At 38.3% G+C, this 16,094-nt stretch overlaps 1 protein-coding gene and 1 pseudogene across 4 annotated transcripts in view; one reads left to right on the forward strand and one right to left on the reverse strand.

Moving 5' to 3' along the window:
* GRM8 (glutamate metabotropic receptor 8) overlaps positions 1-16,094 on the reverse strand; it is a gene marked incomplete at both ends in the record, with an annotated part of 756,700 nt that overhangs the window by 477,043 nt on the left and 263,563 nt on the right. The gene's annotated exons all lie outside the window — the stretch shown is intronic.
* On the forward strand, positions 12,830-13,325 carry LOC307057934 (ATP synthase F(0) complex subunit C2, mitochondrial-like; annotated as a pseudogene). The gene has a single exon. The product of its transcript is annotated as an ATP synthase F(0) complex subunit C2, mitochondrial-like (transcript).

The raw sequence follows: 16,094 nt of genomic DNA on the forward strand, positions 1-16,094 counted from the left end.
ACTCTGTATTCTCAATTCCCCCTTATTCTAACCAGTTTCAAAGGACTATTTCATTTTCAATAGTGTTATTTCATTGTTACATACCTGATACCATTGATTGATTCACCAGCTATTTCCATTTATAACATGAGCATTACTGCTTTCTTAGCACAGTTATTTCTACAACTCATGCAATTAATGAATATTAATTGAATCTGAATTATTTTAAATATAGATAGTTATGAAGAGGAACTATTTGTACCAAATATGGTCCAAAACATGAACACTACCAATTAGTTTGCCAGAAGGCACTTATTAAGCTTTTATTTTGCTAATTAAGCATCTCTGTCCCTTCCATGTAGAGACATCATCTAGATCAGTGCTGCTCAATAGAAATACAATGCAAGTCACATATGTAATTTTAAATTTTCTAGTAGTCACATTTAAAAAGGCAAAAAGAAACAAGTGAGATTAATTTCTATTATAACATTACTTAAAGTGTTAATATAAAGTACATGAATTTTATTTAACCCAGCATATCTGAAATATTATCAGTTAAATATGTAATCATATAAAAACCATTGAGATATGTTTTACATTATTTTGTATTAAGTCTTCAAAATCTGGTGTATATATTTACACTTACACTCAGTTGAGACTAGCACATTTCAAGTGCTTGGTGCCGCACGTGACCAGTGGCTACTGCACTGGACAGCATGGGTCCAGATCAGTGGTTTTCAGCTTCACTGCTCACCTGGGGAGGGTCTATAAATTTTGATTCTTAGGCCACTCCCCAAACCAATTAACTCAGAATCTCTGGGAGTAAGACCCAAACATCAATATTTTTTAAAGCTCCCAGGCAATTGCAATGAGCAGCCAAAGTTGATAAGCACTTGTCAAAAACAGTATGGAGGAGGTTGAACATGAACTTTGTCATTTTGTTCATTTAAATGTCAGGGGGTGCGATGGTGTGACATCAAAAGTGACATCAAAAAGCTTATAACTTTTGTGAGAGACACACACACACACACATTACAACAAATATTCCCAATGCTGTGATAACCATGCAAATAAAAATGTAAAACAAAATATACAACAGGATAGTAGAGAGAGAATGAGCAATAATGCCTGATGAAAGGCTATTCCTCGTGTGTTGGCTGGTAGAGATGGGTAAATGTCATCACATTAGGAATGGAGGGTATTCTTTCAATAGGGCGATAAGGAAGTTTCTGAAAGGCATTTTAGTTGGTGCCCTAAAAGCCTCTTTCATCAGAACCTAACTAATTCAGATTTTAGAATTTCTGAGAGATGTTGGGGCAGAATTACTTTTGCCCTACATCTGGGGAGAAAAAAAAAAAAAGGTTTGCTAAGAAAAAGAAGATTTTAACAGATTATTTAAAATTCTCAATACATTATCTAAACAATTTTTAAAAACTGACATGCTCACAAGTGAAGCTCTCTGAATCTAAATTAGTTTACTGTGCTGTATTAAAACATCAAAGTTATTCAATTCTATTTTTAAAGAAAAGCATAGTATTTCCGATTTATTCCAATTGTATGTCTTTTTGTGATATGAATACAAATGTTCTTGAATCTGTCCTTCCACTGTCGAATATGCTTCTTAGTAGAATAAATTTTTGAGGTTTTCTACCGTATATTCTACTGTGGTTGCAAAATAAAAATATGCCTCCTGCACCCTACTTTAAGTTTTTTTTTCTTTTTCTGACTAATATATCCTTATTTCTTTATTTGCTCAAAAATGAGCTCAGAATGTTTCTCCTTCCTGAAGCTCTCCCTGACTATACCCGCATGATCCCTCCCTCTGTGTCATCTGATATGCTGTGGACAAGCTTCTCATTACACCTATGTATATCAACAAATAAGCACAAAACTGAGTGATTTTTTTCTTGAAAGATTGTGAGCTGCTTGAGGGCATTTCATGTCTTTTCAGTTTCCTATCTCCAGCCACCAGCACTATGTGTGGCACTTAGTGCCCCAAAATATTGCTCAAGTTAGATTAAAACAGAGAAAATGGCACCTTGTGGAACCAAAGCAAGCACCAAAATACTCATCATCTTTAGCCTCAACTTTTATATACATTACTATCTATAAAATAGATAACTAGGGCTTCCCTGGTGGCGCAGTGGTTGAGAGTCCGCCTGCCGATGCAGGGGAAGCGGGTTCGTGCCCCGGTCTGGGAAGATCCCACATGCCGCGGAGCGGCTGGGCCCGTGAGCCATGGCCGCCGAGCCTGCGCGTCCGGAGCCTGTGCTCCGCAATGGGAGAGGCCACAACAGTGAGAGGCCCGCGTACCACAAAAAAAAAAAAAAAAAAAAAATAGATAACTAATAAGGACTTACTGTATAGCAGGGAACTCTACTCAATACTCTGCAATGATCTATATGGGAAAAGAATCTAAAAAAGTGTGGATATATGTATATGTATAACTGATTCACTTTGCTGTACAGCAGAAACTAACAGAACATTTTAAATCAACTATACTCCAATAAAAATTTATAAGTAAATAAAATTTTAAAAATAATAGAAAAGATTTATGCACCAAGTAAGGAAGTACAGAGATTTCTTAAAGTTGTTTGTGATTATGTCACCTTAAAAGGAAAAGGAACCAACAGAAGGCGTCAGCTTGTGCCCTGAAGATTTTCCTACAAATAATATTATTACCTCCCCTTGAAAGAGAGAAACATATATCACAATTTCTACACTGAGGGTTTAGGGAGTGAACGTGTTTTGTTCTAATAGCGAAATAATTGGAGATACTATTGTACTGGTCAGTATGACCCAGACAGAATAGTTTTGATTTAGTAAACTTGTCTTCCTAAGTAAAACAAAGCTAATTGGACAAATAGAAATAATATTGAGCTGCCAAGGCTCTCCCTAGACCCTCAGAAAAAAATAAGTCAATGAGAAATAGAATTACCTTTGAGAGCAACAAACAAGTATGACTCTGGTCTGCTCTGAAGGACAAGAGTCATGGGGCAGGGACAAGGGTGGGGACAGGGGGAAACACCCATTGTTCAGACTGGGGCTGTTGGCTTTGCATTGTAATGTTTTAATGTCACTCCTATGGCCCAACCCTACCACCCCAATCTCCCCAGGGCAGAAAAAACTTACAGAGCCCTGCTCTATAAGACTCCCTCACACTACATCTGCTGTTGGACTCACCTTATCCTGAGACACAGAAAGCCTGGACCATCTTACGTTGGGACCATGGTGAGATGAGTTTCTGGTAGTTATTGGCATTGCTTCATTTATTCACATATATTTATTTCATATATATGTGAAAAAATAACCCACATAATTCTACAAATTCAGTGGATAACAGTGACCTGTGCCAGAATAAGAATTTGAGGGCTTCCCTGGTGGCGCAGTGGTTGAGAGTCTGCCTGCTAATGCAGGGGACACGGGTTCAAGCCCTGGTCTGGGAAGATCCCACATGCCGCGGAGAAACTAGGCCCGTGAGCCACAACTACTGAGCCTGCGCGTCTGGAACTTGTGCTCCGCAACAAGAGAGGCCACGATAGTGAGAGGCCCGCGCACCGCAATGAAGAGTGGCCCCCGCTTGCCACAACTAGAGAAAGCCCTCGCACAGAAACGAAGACCCAACACAGCAAAAATAAATTAATTAATTAATAAACTCCTACCCCCAATATCTTCTTTAAAAAAAAAAAAGAAAAGAATTCCACAAGCTAAGGTTATCTGTGAACCTCTTAAATCCACCCTCCTTGGGAAAAAAACATACAGCAATTTCAGATGCATTACACGGGCCTTGCTTCTTCATTTTCATCTTTCTTTAGACTATTCTCTCCCTTTTGCCCCCAAATACAAATATGTCCCTAAAAATGCCTGAACGCATCATAAAATGTTCAATTACATAAAACAGGGAGCAGCCTTCACAGTTTGAAACTTACAATATTTCATATACTATTTCTTTAATTCAATTTGTCAAATCTTAAATAGGTCCAAAATTCATATATTGTCCTAAAAAGCTTTGAGATAATAGTCTTCTCTTCAAAGAGAACAGTACTATTAATATACAACTGGTTAAGTTTAAACTAATAAATCATACTCTAGCAAAAGTAGGTCTCGAGGAATCTGCCTTAAGCCTCCATGACTTTAAATTTTCATATTCAGCACTTATAATAAATCCCATTTCATGTGTGTGAAAATATAAATATTTATGTATAGTGAAATGTACACCTATAAACACACAGGATACATATGCAGAAGCAAATGTGTTTATGACTTCAGCTTATGAAACGTCTTATAGACACATATTGGTCATGGAGAAACTACCACTTTAATATTCATTAGATGTAATATATGAGTTTACCACTGTGCCATCATCATAGTATAATGCCATGGTCTAAGATTTATCTATTAGGCAACTCAGAAGTGTGTAAATGCTCCAGAAATGAAAAGAAAATTGTGAAGCCATTAAATCATGGTCAATAAAGCATGTCTGTGTCAGTCATAGTCTAATCAATCCTCTAACTCCGTCAGGTTTTAGCTACAATGACTTCCAAACACATTTACCACTTTTGGGTCTTCCTTTGTATTCTTGTTATGAGTGACAAGTTGCTTAGATTGGCTGACTGTTATTGCAAGGCCAAGCAAACAGATACCAAAAAGGGGGCATTTCAGGATTTGGAACAAGACCCTAGACACTTTTGCCTTATTTATAAGGCACTAATCTGTGCTAATAAGTGTGTACAAGCCTATGCAGGCAGAGACAGGGCCTGCAGGTCACTGCAGCCAAGCACCAGGTCTTCTCGGCTGAAGACCACTCATGCTTCTAAAATCTCCACTGCCAAGTCCCAAACGCTATGCTTTCCTCTTTTCCAATTATCACTATCTTCATCCCCATACATGCCTATTAGAAAAAAACAATAAGACATCTACTTAGTTCAGTCATCTGGCAAATGCCACGGATAATACAGTACTGTGGGTCAAATAATGCATTCAAAAACCAATCAATTTAGTGGGAAAAGAACAATCAAATTGCTTATTTTGCAGCATGCAGAGCAAAAACATTACAATTTGAATGTTGTGTTTTCAAATAGCTGTACTGATGTTGGGCAGACATAATCATATTCACCAGGCATCTCTGCACTTTGTCTCTTTGGTATATTATTTTTTAAACTGCCTTTTTTCCTTGGAATCAACTTTATTTATCCTTTTGGAATGCTTAATACCTTAATGTCAATCAATTTTTTTCACTAAAGCAAGCAAGCTCTTTGTTTTGCAGCTAAATTTTTTAGTCAGCTTTTGTTCAGAAACTGTTTATTTCTGACTGCATTACAAATGCTAGATGTAACCAATCTATCAACCCAGGATAATACAGAGGGATCGTGTCAGTTCGTCCTTTCCTCTCAGGAACAAAGATACTGTATTCTGTAGGTTTTGGGGGTTTTTTTTGGCATTACACAGGCCTCTCACTGTTGTGGCCTCTCCCGTTGCGGAGCACAGGCTCCGGACGCGCAGGCTCAGCAGCCATGGCTCACGGGCCCAGCCGCCCCGCGGCATGTGGGATCTTCCCGGACCGGGGCACGAACCCGTGTCCCCTGCATCGGCAGGCGGACTCAACCACTGCGCCACCAGGGAAGTCCTGTATTCTGTAGTTTTGAAGAAAGGAAATAATAGGATTAGACTAAGATTTGAGAACAAGAGGAGGTCAGACCCAAGAAAGGTATGTGGTCCTTCTAGAGCTTTCCCATCTAATATGGGGAATTGTAATCCATTCATGTTAAATGCTTTGACTATGCTCATTATGCAAAAAGCATTAGAGCCTAGTATAGTTTGTTACCATAGTTCTGCCTACTGGGAACTATAATCAAAGCACATTTGAGCAAATGCAATTTTATTTGTTATTAAGCAACTAAAAGCTTAGTCAACCTTGCAAATATGGCATTATTTTAGGATTAAAATATGAGCCAGCCAGCTAGCTAATAAGCTTTATTAGGTCCTGTCTTTATTAGCAATGGCTCCTATTCCTATTGTAAGAGACTCCCATGCTATATAACAGTGTTTCTCAAACTTTAGGCTGCCTCAGAATAACCTGCAGGGCTTTTTAAAACACAATTCTGAGCTCTGCTTTCGGAGTTTCTTTTCATCTGGGGTAGGGCCCTAAAATTTGCATTTCTAATATGTCCCTAGGGGATGCTGATGCTGCTGGTCTGCAGAACACACTTTAGGAACCACTGCTATATAATGTCATGGTTAGAGCTTTGGAGTCAGCCCACCTGGGCTCATATCCTGCTCTTCTACTCTTTATGTCCTTGGGCAGGTGACTTCATCTCTAAGCCTCAGTTTCTTAATCCATTTAGTGGGGACAATAATACTTATCCAATAGGTTTGTTGTGGGAATAAAATGAGATGAAAATATGGACTGTGCTTAGCCCAGTGCCTGGCAGGGGAAAAAAATCAATGCACGGCAGTGATCAGTTTATTATTATTGTTAATTGGAGAAAGAGGCCAAAGCTGGTACAGTGTATTTATAGCCAGCAGTGTGCATCAGACTCACCTGGAGAGCTTTTGTAAAATTAATGCAATACCTGCCCCCTCAAAGATTCTGATATAGTCCATAATTCATTAACTACTAAGATGCCATTGATTATGAGATGCACCATGATTTTAGGTACCACTAAGAAAGAAAATTCTGCAATTATACCATGACTAAACTAACGAAAAGTGAGAGCAACCAGATTTCAAAAATGAGCAAATGTGAAAAAATGCGCATCTTGGAATTGATAAAATACAGTAGGTACAGATGTGAATTTGGGCTTGCTTCACAGATTATTGTGATGTGCAATTCTGGTTAAAAAACACTAACCTAGTCAGTGTGGCAGCTGCAAGGGGGACTCAAAATTCAGATGCCTTGAAACTGAGAGCCCCCAGGTTGGAAGCCCCATCCTTAGAACTACAATACAGCCCAATATCATAATCCACCACACAATTCCCTAGGCTGCTAATGAAACAAAAATATTTCCTCTTGGTTTGATAGCATGCACCCTCTAAACTTCTCCCATTGGATAGCATTTCCCCACGTAATGAGAACAAATAAGCCCATTGATAGAGCCAATCAGATCAGGAAGTTGTCAGGCCAAGAGAGTTTTTCCTTCATAAACATGAATTCCAGGGGCTTCCCTGGTGGCGCAGTGGTTGAGAGTCCGCCTGCCGATGCAGGGGACACGGGTTCGTGCCCCGGTCTGGGAAGATCCCACATGCCGCGGAGCGGCTAGGCCCGTGAGCCATGGCTGCTGGGCCTGCGCGTCCAGAGCCTGTGCTCCGCAACGGGAGAGGCCACAGCAGTGAGAAGCCCACGTAATGCAAAAAAAAAAAAACATGAATTCCAATCCTGAGATTTGAGGAGTACTTGGGGAGACTTTTAAGGGAGAAAACATGATTTACATTTGGGGGAGAAGGGAGGGTGGTGGACGTCACATTACTGGGACTTGCCAGTAGTAAATTTTTGTTTTCCATCTTGATTTGTAAAGTGTTGCAAAAAAAAGCCCTGATTTTGCATAATTGTTTTATCAATAGGTAATTGCAATTTCCCTTCACTCTAGGAATTTTGTGTGAAGGCAGGAGTAGCACATAACTTCCCTCAACTTTAATACTAATGCTCTCACCCACAGGAAGTGCATCTGTCTGTAATGCAACATAGAACAGGGCAATATCTTCTGACATTTTTATTTGGGAGCTTAAGATTTCTAATAACTTTAATAAACGGTCTCTGGTAGCCTCCATGCACATGAGTTAATTATAACGAGAAAATAAAATAATATTCATTTTAGCTTCTGAAAATTCTAAGAATGTAAATCTTCAATGAAATGTTGAAATAAAATCATAGCTGCATTTGCAATTTTCCAGCAATGAAAATTTCATTTGAACTCTTTCCTATCTTGTCACTATCCAGTTGCTCCTTTAATGGATGGAATTGATAACAAATACACAATGCAGATGGACAAACAAATATAAGATGTAAGTCAGAGAGTATCAAGAACATTTTTTGAAGGTCTAAATAGTGACAAACTATAGCAATGATAATTAAAATTTTTAAATACACTAGTATAGATGATTTTCTCATTTTCTCACTGTATTAGGAACACACACACACACACACACACACACAAACACAAACACAAACTACCAATGAAATCTATACTTCTGAAAAAAATTTTTTGTACCTTGGAAACCTCTTTTGGTCCTGGCTCATATTAAATTCCTTTCTATTGTTATATATTAAAGGTTTATAAAAATGATGTTTTTAAAACTGTGATGTTGAAAAATTTTCATCTTTCTAATTACAAAATAGGAAATACAAGATATCATGAAACTCTACAAAACTGTCTACATAATTTAAACGACTGCACATGTAGAATATAATTTAATATAAAACACAGTCACCCGAATAAGGACATCTTAGACACAGTCACACTGGTCATAGAGAATATCTGTCAACTTAAGTGAGGAGGAAGTAGCAATATCTTTATAGAAAATTCATTCCTGTTTTACTATAGAGGACAGTATTTGTTCAATTGATTCTGTCTTTCATGGTTTGGTTGCACAATGAATGCAACCCCATCCCTATTTTCCAAAGAAAAAGACAAAGACTGGTCTTGTAATTCTTCAATCCCGTCTACCACTGTAACATCCAGCTCACTCATTTGCATACACCTTTCCACAAGGGTTTATCTTTATTAAAGAATTCTTTGTGTACTTTATCTATTCTGACCAAAACATGCATAAACTTCCTAAATTTTCATGATATCAGTGTATATGATGATTTTAAGTATTTTCAGTTCTTTGGAAGACATAAGAAAAATCTTAAGAAATAAGCATTAGCAGAGTTTCGAAGATTCTGATTTGTTTTAACAAAAACATCAATTAGTTCAAGTCCTTTGCTGATTAGAAAGTAGTGGATCTCACTTGACAGTCAAAGCATTTTGATCTTATGTTTTGAACTCCCATAAAATGCCTTGCCATTTCTATTATCTGAATGTTCAACTTTTTCCAATATCCTTCTCTCAGTCTTGTATGTCTGTTAGGGAATCAAAAGGTTTTGCTTGCCTAAGAAGAAATGTGCTAAAGAGAGGATGACACAACAATTTCAGGAGGAAAGAATAACAGACAAATGCCCTTTCCTTCTTTGGTATAAGTCTTGGGATTATAGAAAATGTAGAGACCAAGCACACATCACCTTCAGAGAGACCTTTAGAAGATCTTTCAACTTATCCTTGTGGACAAAATGGAGTAAGGAGAAGCTGAGTGCATGAATATTAGGGCAGATTAGTAATAGCTTCAACAGCTATACCCAGAGGGTGCTAGTTAATGGAGTAACATCCATCTGGTTCTAGGTTTCCAACATCATAGAAGGATTCTTTCCTGGGTTCCATTTGCTTCAACATTTTACATTCTCGTCAATGTCCTGGATGAGACTAGAGAGGACATCATAACATTTGTAGACCAGCCAGTGACCATGTTGGATGACTGAATCAGGATCAAGAAGGAAGCCGACATGTTAGAAACAAGGGCTAAATCCAATAAGATGAAAAGTAATAGACATAAATGTAAAATGAGGTGATTAAGTCCAAAAGGACAATTGTTTTGTACAGACTGGACAGTAGCAATGGCTGAGAAACAATCCATGCAGCTAAGGCTTAGAGATTTTAGTCTATAGAAAGGTTAATATGAATCAACAGTAAACAGAATGTTTGTTCAATGAATGAATAAGTGTAGTATAGAATAATAAGAGGGATGAAGAAAGAAGGGAAGAGGAGGGAAGGAGAAAGGAGAGGAGGAAAAGAGGGAGAAGAGAGAATCTATATGAAAAGAAGAAAAACTCCATTTGTCTCTGTGAGGCCCAGACCATCCTAGACGTACTGCAGTATAAGTATGGATGGACGAACTGGGTACACTCAGGAGTGATCTGAGATGGTGTCAAATCAGCACCGTTCAAGGAATTCTTGAAGGAATCAGGCATCTTTAGCCTTGGAGACCTGATCATCATGTTCAAATATCCTAAGGACTTTCATGGGAAAAAGAATTGGAGGTGTTGTTGTTTGGACCCAATCGTTACAAATAAGATAATGAATGGAAGGCACAAAGCAGCAGAATTAGATTCTGTACTAATATCTCAGCGTCAAAGTTCTCCAAGGATGGAGCTACTGGCCACTCTCTCCAGGATGTACTGGAGCCCTGACTGGAAGATCCTTGGCAGAGCTTTTGCAAAATTAATTCAAGCATCAGATAGGTGATAGGGCTAGACAATCTCTCAAAGTCCCTCCCAACCCCAATATTCAAACATTTTCTTGTGGTGCAAATTAAGTTCTTGCAAAAGATTTTCTCTAATAAAAACAATGAAAACAAATGGTTAGCCTGGAGACGGGAACCAAGCCTTTAGGAAATCCTAAGAGAACTGCGTGTTTGCTCTCTAGAGAACTAATCTCCTTCCCCAGGAATGTATTAATATCTCTTTGTCCTCTTCTGTACCGGCTGACTCTGGGAATTTGCACACAGCATGCTTTATCTTGCTAAATATAATAGTCCATCCAGCATTCTTTCTTTGTGCGAAATCCCTATTCACTTTCATAAATTACATGAATGGATGTGAAGTGTACTTTCCTTTATTCAATACAGACTATTCCCAAAAGCAGCCTGAAACATGCCAAACATCTGCTCCTACACACAGTTCAATACATGATATTGATATGTGTTATTACTGGGTGAATTCTGAATACAAGGCCAATTTAACACACTCCTGAACAACTCCCTCTTCCTCCCATGGCCCAGTCACAGAAAGCTCAAGGAAATCAGAATGATTCTAATATTTGCCCAAGCAAGCTACAACTAAGCAGGTAAATCTGCTAAAACAAAAACCACAGTAGACCATTCCAAAATCTAATATAAATTAGGTAAGTATAAGTATGACAAATGTTTCTCTAATTTAATAAATATTTTTACATATATAAGTACTTTTTACTCTCTGCTATACTTGAATATTCAAAGATGTTGCTTTTCCATACTATGAGTTCCTGGGTGTTTTGAGTGCTTGTTATGAGTTTATCATATATGCCTAGTCCATGTTTTAATGATTGAATGCAATTATTGTTGGTCGTGTTACAACGAAAGTGACCAAAATCCCTAAATTTTGAATTCATTCTAGTCATCTACAGAGATCTCTCCCACAGACAGTGAATTTCCTAACAGACATGCTCATAAAGACACTCAGAGTAAACACAACTTTATTACCACTGAGGGCTTTGGCCCCAAATACCTCTCTGGTCTCCTTTCCTGCTGAAGTGACTTGGGACCTCATGTGAGTTTGGCAGACTCTTTCTGTCCCTTGGGCTAGAGATTAATTTTTAAAAATAGCCCTAGAAGCTGATCCTTGATTCCTTCACAAGTCCCAGTCTGATTCTAGTTCCTGACAAAGCCACTGCTCTCACACAGATCACATCTGCCCAGAGGAGGCAGGTTTTCCTAATGAGTGAAGTCTTTCTATACACCTGTGCTGTCCAATATAGCCACTAGCCACATAGGGCTATTTAAATTTAATTTTAAGTAAATTAAAATTAAATTTAAAATTCAGTTCCTTGGTGTACTAGCCACATTTCAAGTGCTGAATAGCCACATGTGGCCAGTGACTAGGATGCCATTTTGTTCTTGACTTTGGCCAACTTTTTTCTTGGAGTTGGGCAGACTCATCTCCCGCTAAAGATCAGAGTGTGAAACTGTTTACTCATTTCTGCATTCAACACATATTTATCAATTTCTTTTCTAGCTGCTGGATATATCACCATGCACAAAACAGATATGTACCTGCTCTCATGGAGCTGTCATTCTAGTGGAAAAACCAACAATAACAGGTAAACAGCTAATGGAAAAGATTATCTAAGTTACAATTTTTTTCTTTCTTTTTTTTTTTGGCCACGCCCCACGCAGCATGTTGGATCTTATTATGGTTCCCCAATCAGGGATCGAACCCACACCCCCTGCAGTGGAAGCACGGAGTCTTAACCACTGGACCGCCAGTGAACTCCCTAAGTTTTGAATTTTAATGCTAGTGTACCTCCCTTTCAGCCTCATGGCAACAAGGTATTTTTGTTTCATTCAAGTGGGCCCATCCCTACAGTCGCCAGCCTGCTTTCCCTTGACAGTCTTCAGATGGCAAACACTGATGGTTTTAGGATTTCCTTGAATCTACTGTTTTTTCATTCAGTCTCCTTTTTTCTTTAGAATTTCTACTGACAGCTTTTTTTTTTTTTTTCATCCTAAGACTTCTGATTTCAAAGCTTTATTTAACTTTGTCCCTTCTTGAGGAAAAAGAGTTTGCTGTTTTCCCATTATGAATCAAGATTTTTTTTCATAAAGAAAGATACCATTACAAAAATACTTGAAATGAATTATTTTAAATTATCAAAATAACCATTTTCCACAGTACTGTTTACTATTTTACTATTTTTTCTGCCTTTTTCTCATTTAACTGTCTACCCACAGTTAATTCTGTATGCTTTATTCCATCATCAAGGGTTCTCCAGGCTTTACAGTTTCAGTGATCACATTTTTAGGTGTGGCTAGTCTTAATATTTCTATTCCCAAATAGTACAGCAAACTACTAGACATTCCCTCCTGGAAGACCTCCACCCCCAGCTTCTTCACCTTGTCATTAGATCTTCAGACTGTCTCTTGAACTAAAATCTTTATTCTATTCCCAGTGGGCTATACCATCTAGGCTGTCACTACTCATACCTGGATTACTAAAACAACCTCCCCAAAAGGTTTAATGTCTCAATTTCTCTTCCTTGCAATTGATCATGTACACTAAATCATGGTTAATCTTAAAACAGTCTGTCATTGCCCCTCTCTGTCTTCTCTGCCCTGGGAGCACCTCCTGCCACTTCCCCACCCCCAGAAAACATATGCTTGCCCCAACTTCGTCTCCATCCCCTCACTGGTCAGGATCACCTCTCAGCTGCTGAGCCAACCACTCTCTGAGGTGGTGCTGACAGATGAGAGCCTCAGCAGCTTGGCAGCCTCATGCCCCCTGACCTTACTTATCCCTAGCAGCAGCTTCCAAAATGGCACCAATTCAAGGAACATTGACACAGCAGCCAAGTTCATTGAGGTTGGAGCTGCCATGGTCAGAGGGGCTGGCTCTGGGGCTAGGGTTAGGACTGTGTTTGGGAGTCTCATCACTGATTATGCCAGGAATCCTTCTCTGAAGCAACAGCCCTGTTCTTAATGCCATTCTAGCCTTTGCCCTCTTGGAGACCATGGGGGTCTTTTGCCTGATGATGGCCTTTCTCATCCTCTTTGCCATGTGAAAGAGCTATCTCCATCTCCCAGCGTTCTTTCTTCCACATCTCATCTGCTCTGTATGTTCCTTTCCTTGTATCTTCCCAAGCAGGCCAGGAAAAGTGGTTGACTCAAGGTTTGACAGAGGGAAGACAAATAAATACTGTTTGAATAAGAAAAATTATAGCTTGTCATTACCCTACCTATGAACCCACCTTAGCTCCCTAATACCGATAGAATCAAATTTCTTTTTCATGAACTTATTGCTTTGAAAAGATAACGCTAAAACTGAGTAATTCTATTATTAAAGTGACCTTTTCATTTACACATATTATAAATGACCTATTTGGTCTCTGAAAATGATTTTGGATTTTTCAGGCTGCTATACCACTGGCTCCTATGACTTATTATGTACCTGCATATGTCTCCTCATTTTATCTAGTTAAAACTTTTCTAATTATCTTCCTCCCAAGTTTCCACCAAACTCTTCTTCCACAGAACACGCGTGCACACATGCACACACACACACACACACGAGGGAAGGAAGAAAAAAAGCTTTTAGAGATAATTTACTGAGTTCACTGACATAAATGGGAGTTTTAAGAAGCACAAGCAAACTATTTCAGCCAATTGTATATACCTTTCCCATTTCCTTTACACCCATTTGAAGCCTACACTATGTCTTTTTCCATAGGATCCAAAGCTCAGTAGCTTGAATTAATTACAGACTGACATTCTACAGGCAACTTTTGGTTCAACATCCACAAACTAAAGTCAGCCCAGCCTTTGAACACAGGATCGAGTAGTGATTAATAATTTCACCACTGACCAGGAGGATAACAAATAAAAAGAGCAAACTCATTACTTTATTGTGATTTCAAACTAAATGTTTATCTTCTATGTATTTTACATGTCCAAAGAACAAGACTGTAATTTGAGTTTATTAGTAATTGAAGCAGAACTAATGAAAGATTCTTTATTGGAATGTTCTAGTTACCTTTTCAAAAATATCTATGTCCTTTTTCATGAAGATTAGATGTATAAAAGAAAGTTCAAGTCTCTTTTATTATTATCATAACTTGCTCTAGCAATCAAGGGAAAGGAAATTTATCTTTCTGTCATATTTTACTGCAGTTAAATTAATTCTTGTAGTTGTATTATGTCTTTAATACAGATTAACTGATGCTTAAAGTAACTAAAGTCCAACATTTTTTCCTTTTTTTCATAATTAGTTTCTATTATCATAAATATACTAGACTCTGAGAAACTCAGTAGACTTTTTTTAAATATTTTTTTTGATGCAAACCACTTTTAAAGTCTTTATTGAATTCATTACAATATTGCTTCTGTTTTATGTTTTTTGGGGTTTTGGGGGGGTTTTTTTGGCTGTGAGGCATGTGGGATCTTAGCTCCCCGACCAGGGATCAAACCCACACCCCCTGCATTGGAAGGTGAAGTCTTAACCACTGGACCACCAGGGAAGTCCATCTGTAGACTTTTATATTTATTACTTTTATATTTTTCAAGATCCCTTGAAAAATATTCAAAATTATTAACATACATACATGTAATACAATATACATTAATATGCATAAGCAATTTCACTAGATGAGATCATAGCCAATCAATGTTTAACCCACTTCTCAATACCATTTTATAGGAGCTTCAGGCTACCAGAATTAATTTCATTGACTTGGAAGAGTACAGAAGACATAAGTTATATCACAGGTCACAGGCAAATACTTGTGCTTAAACCCTTCTGTATCTCTATGGCAATATTTCCTTAACAAACACATATGGTACTTGCTATGTTCGAAGACTTTTATATATGTTAATCCATTTAATCATCCTAACAACCTTATGAGTTAGGTAGTATCATGATCCCCATTTTACAGACAGAGAAACTACAGCACAAACAGGTTAAGGCTCTTGCCCAAGTCCACAGAGCTAATAAATGGTAAATTCAGAATGCAAACCTAGAAATCTGGCTCCAGAGTCTGAGCTCTTCAGCACTCTGCTAGGCTGCCTCTCCATCTTCAAAATTATTTCCATATTTGGAATCTAATTTAAATATTAAGAATATTAAAGCTTTTAATTTTGTGAAAAAATATAACATTTTCACTTTCATATCTGAAATCATTTTGTGGCTGCTCCCACACAGGCACCCAAGGTCTCCCTGCTCCCCACCACACTGGCTCAGGTGCCCTCTTGCTGTGCACCATCCAGCTCTGTGCCTTCTCCTATAGCAGATCCTAACACGATTTCTGCATGTTAAATGCCAAGTTCTTTAAGGGCAGGGAGTACGTCTTTTCACGGGTGCATCTCAAACATGCACCTGTGCAGATAAAACATCGTTATAAATCGTCCAGCAGCCAAAGAGTTAAATAACTTTCTGATCAAGTTCTGACACCTGTAATAAATAGAGTTCTTCTCTACCCACGGGAGTAGACACCCATTCCATTTTTTAAATTAGCAAGTGTGTGTGGAAATAGGCTTGGGATTTGAAGGAAATGATACTGCAGAAAAACAGGTAAATGAATGGTCCACTTTCCTCTTGGCATAGAGCTTTCAAAATTTGGGGGCTTCGAGTTGAAAGACACTAGAGTCCCTCATTTGAAGAAGTGGCAGCCCAGCGGCACTGAGCTTTTCAAGCTGAAAGCCGAGGAATATATACCAAGCTACAATAACAAAACACTTCCATCAAAACCTCGCAGCAAGCAAACAATTGCCAGCCAGCACATGGCTCTGTACAAGAAATGACGTTGTGTCATTTTGTGCAAAGGACATCAAAACAACTT

Source organism: Hyperoodon ampullatus, assembly GCF_949752795.1.
Source record: "Hyperoodon ampullatus genome assembly, chromosome: 9".
NCBI lineage: Eukaryota > Metazoa > Chordata > Mammalia > Artiodactyla > Ziphiidae > Hyperoodon > Hyperoodon ampullatus.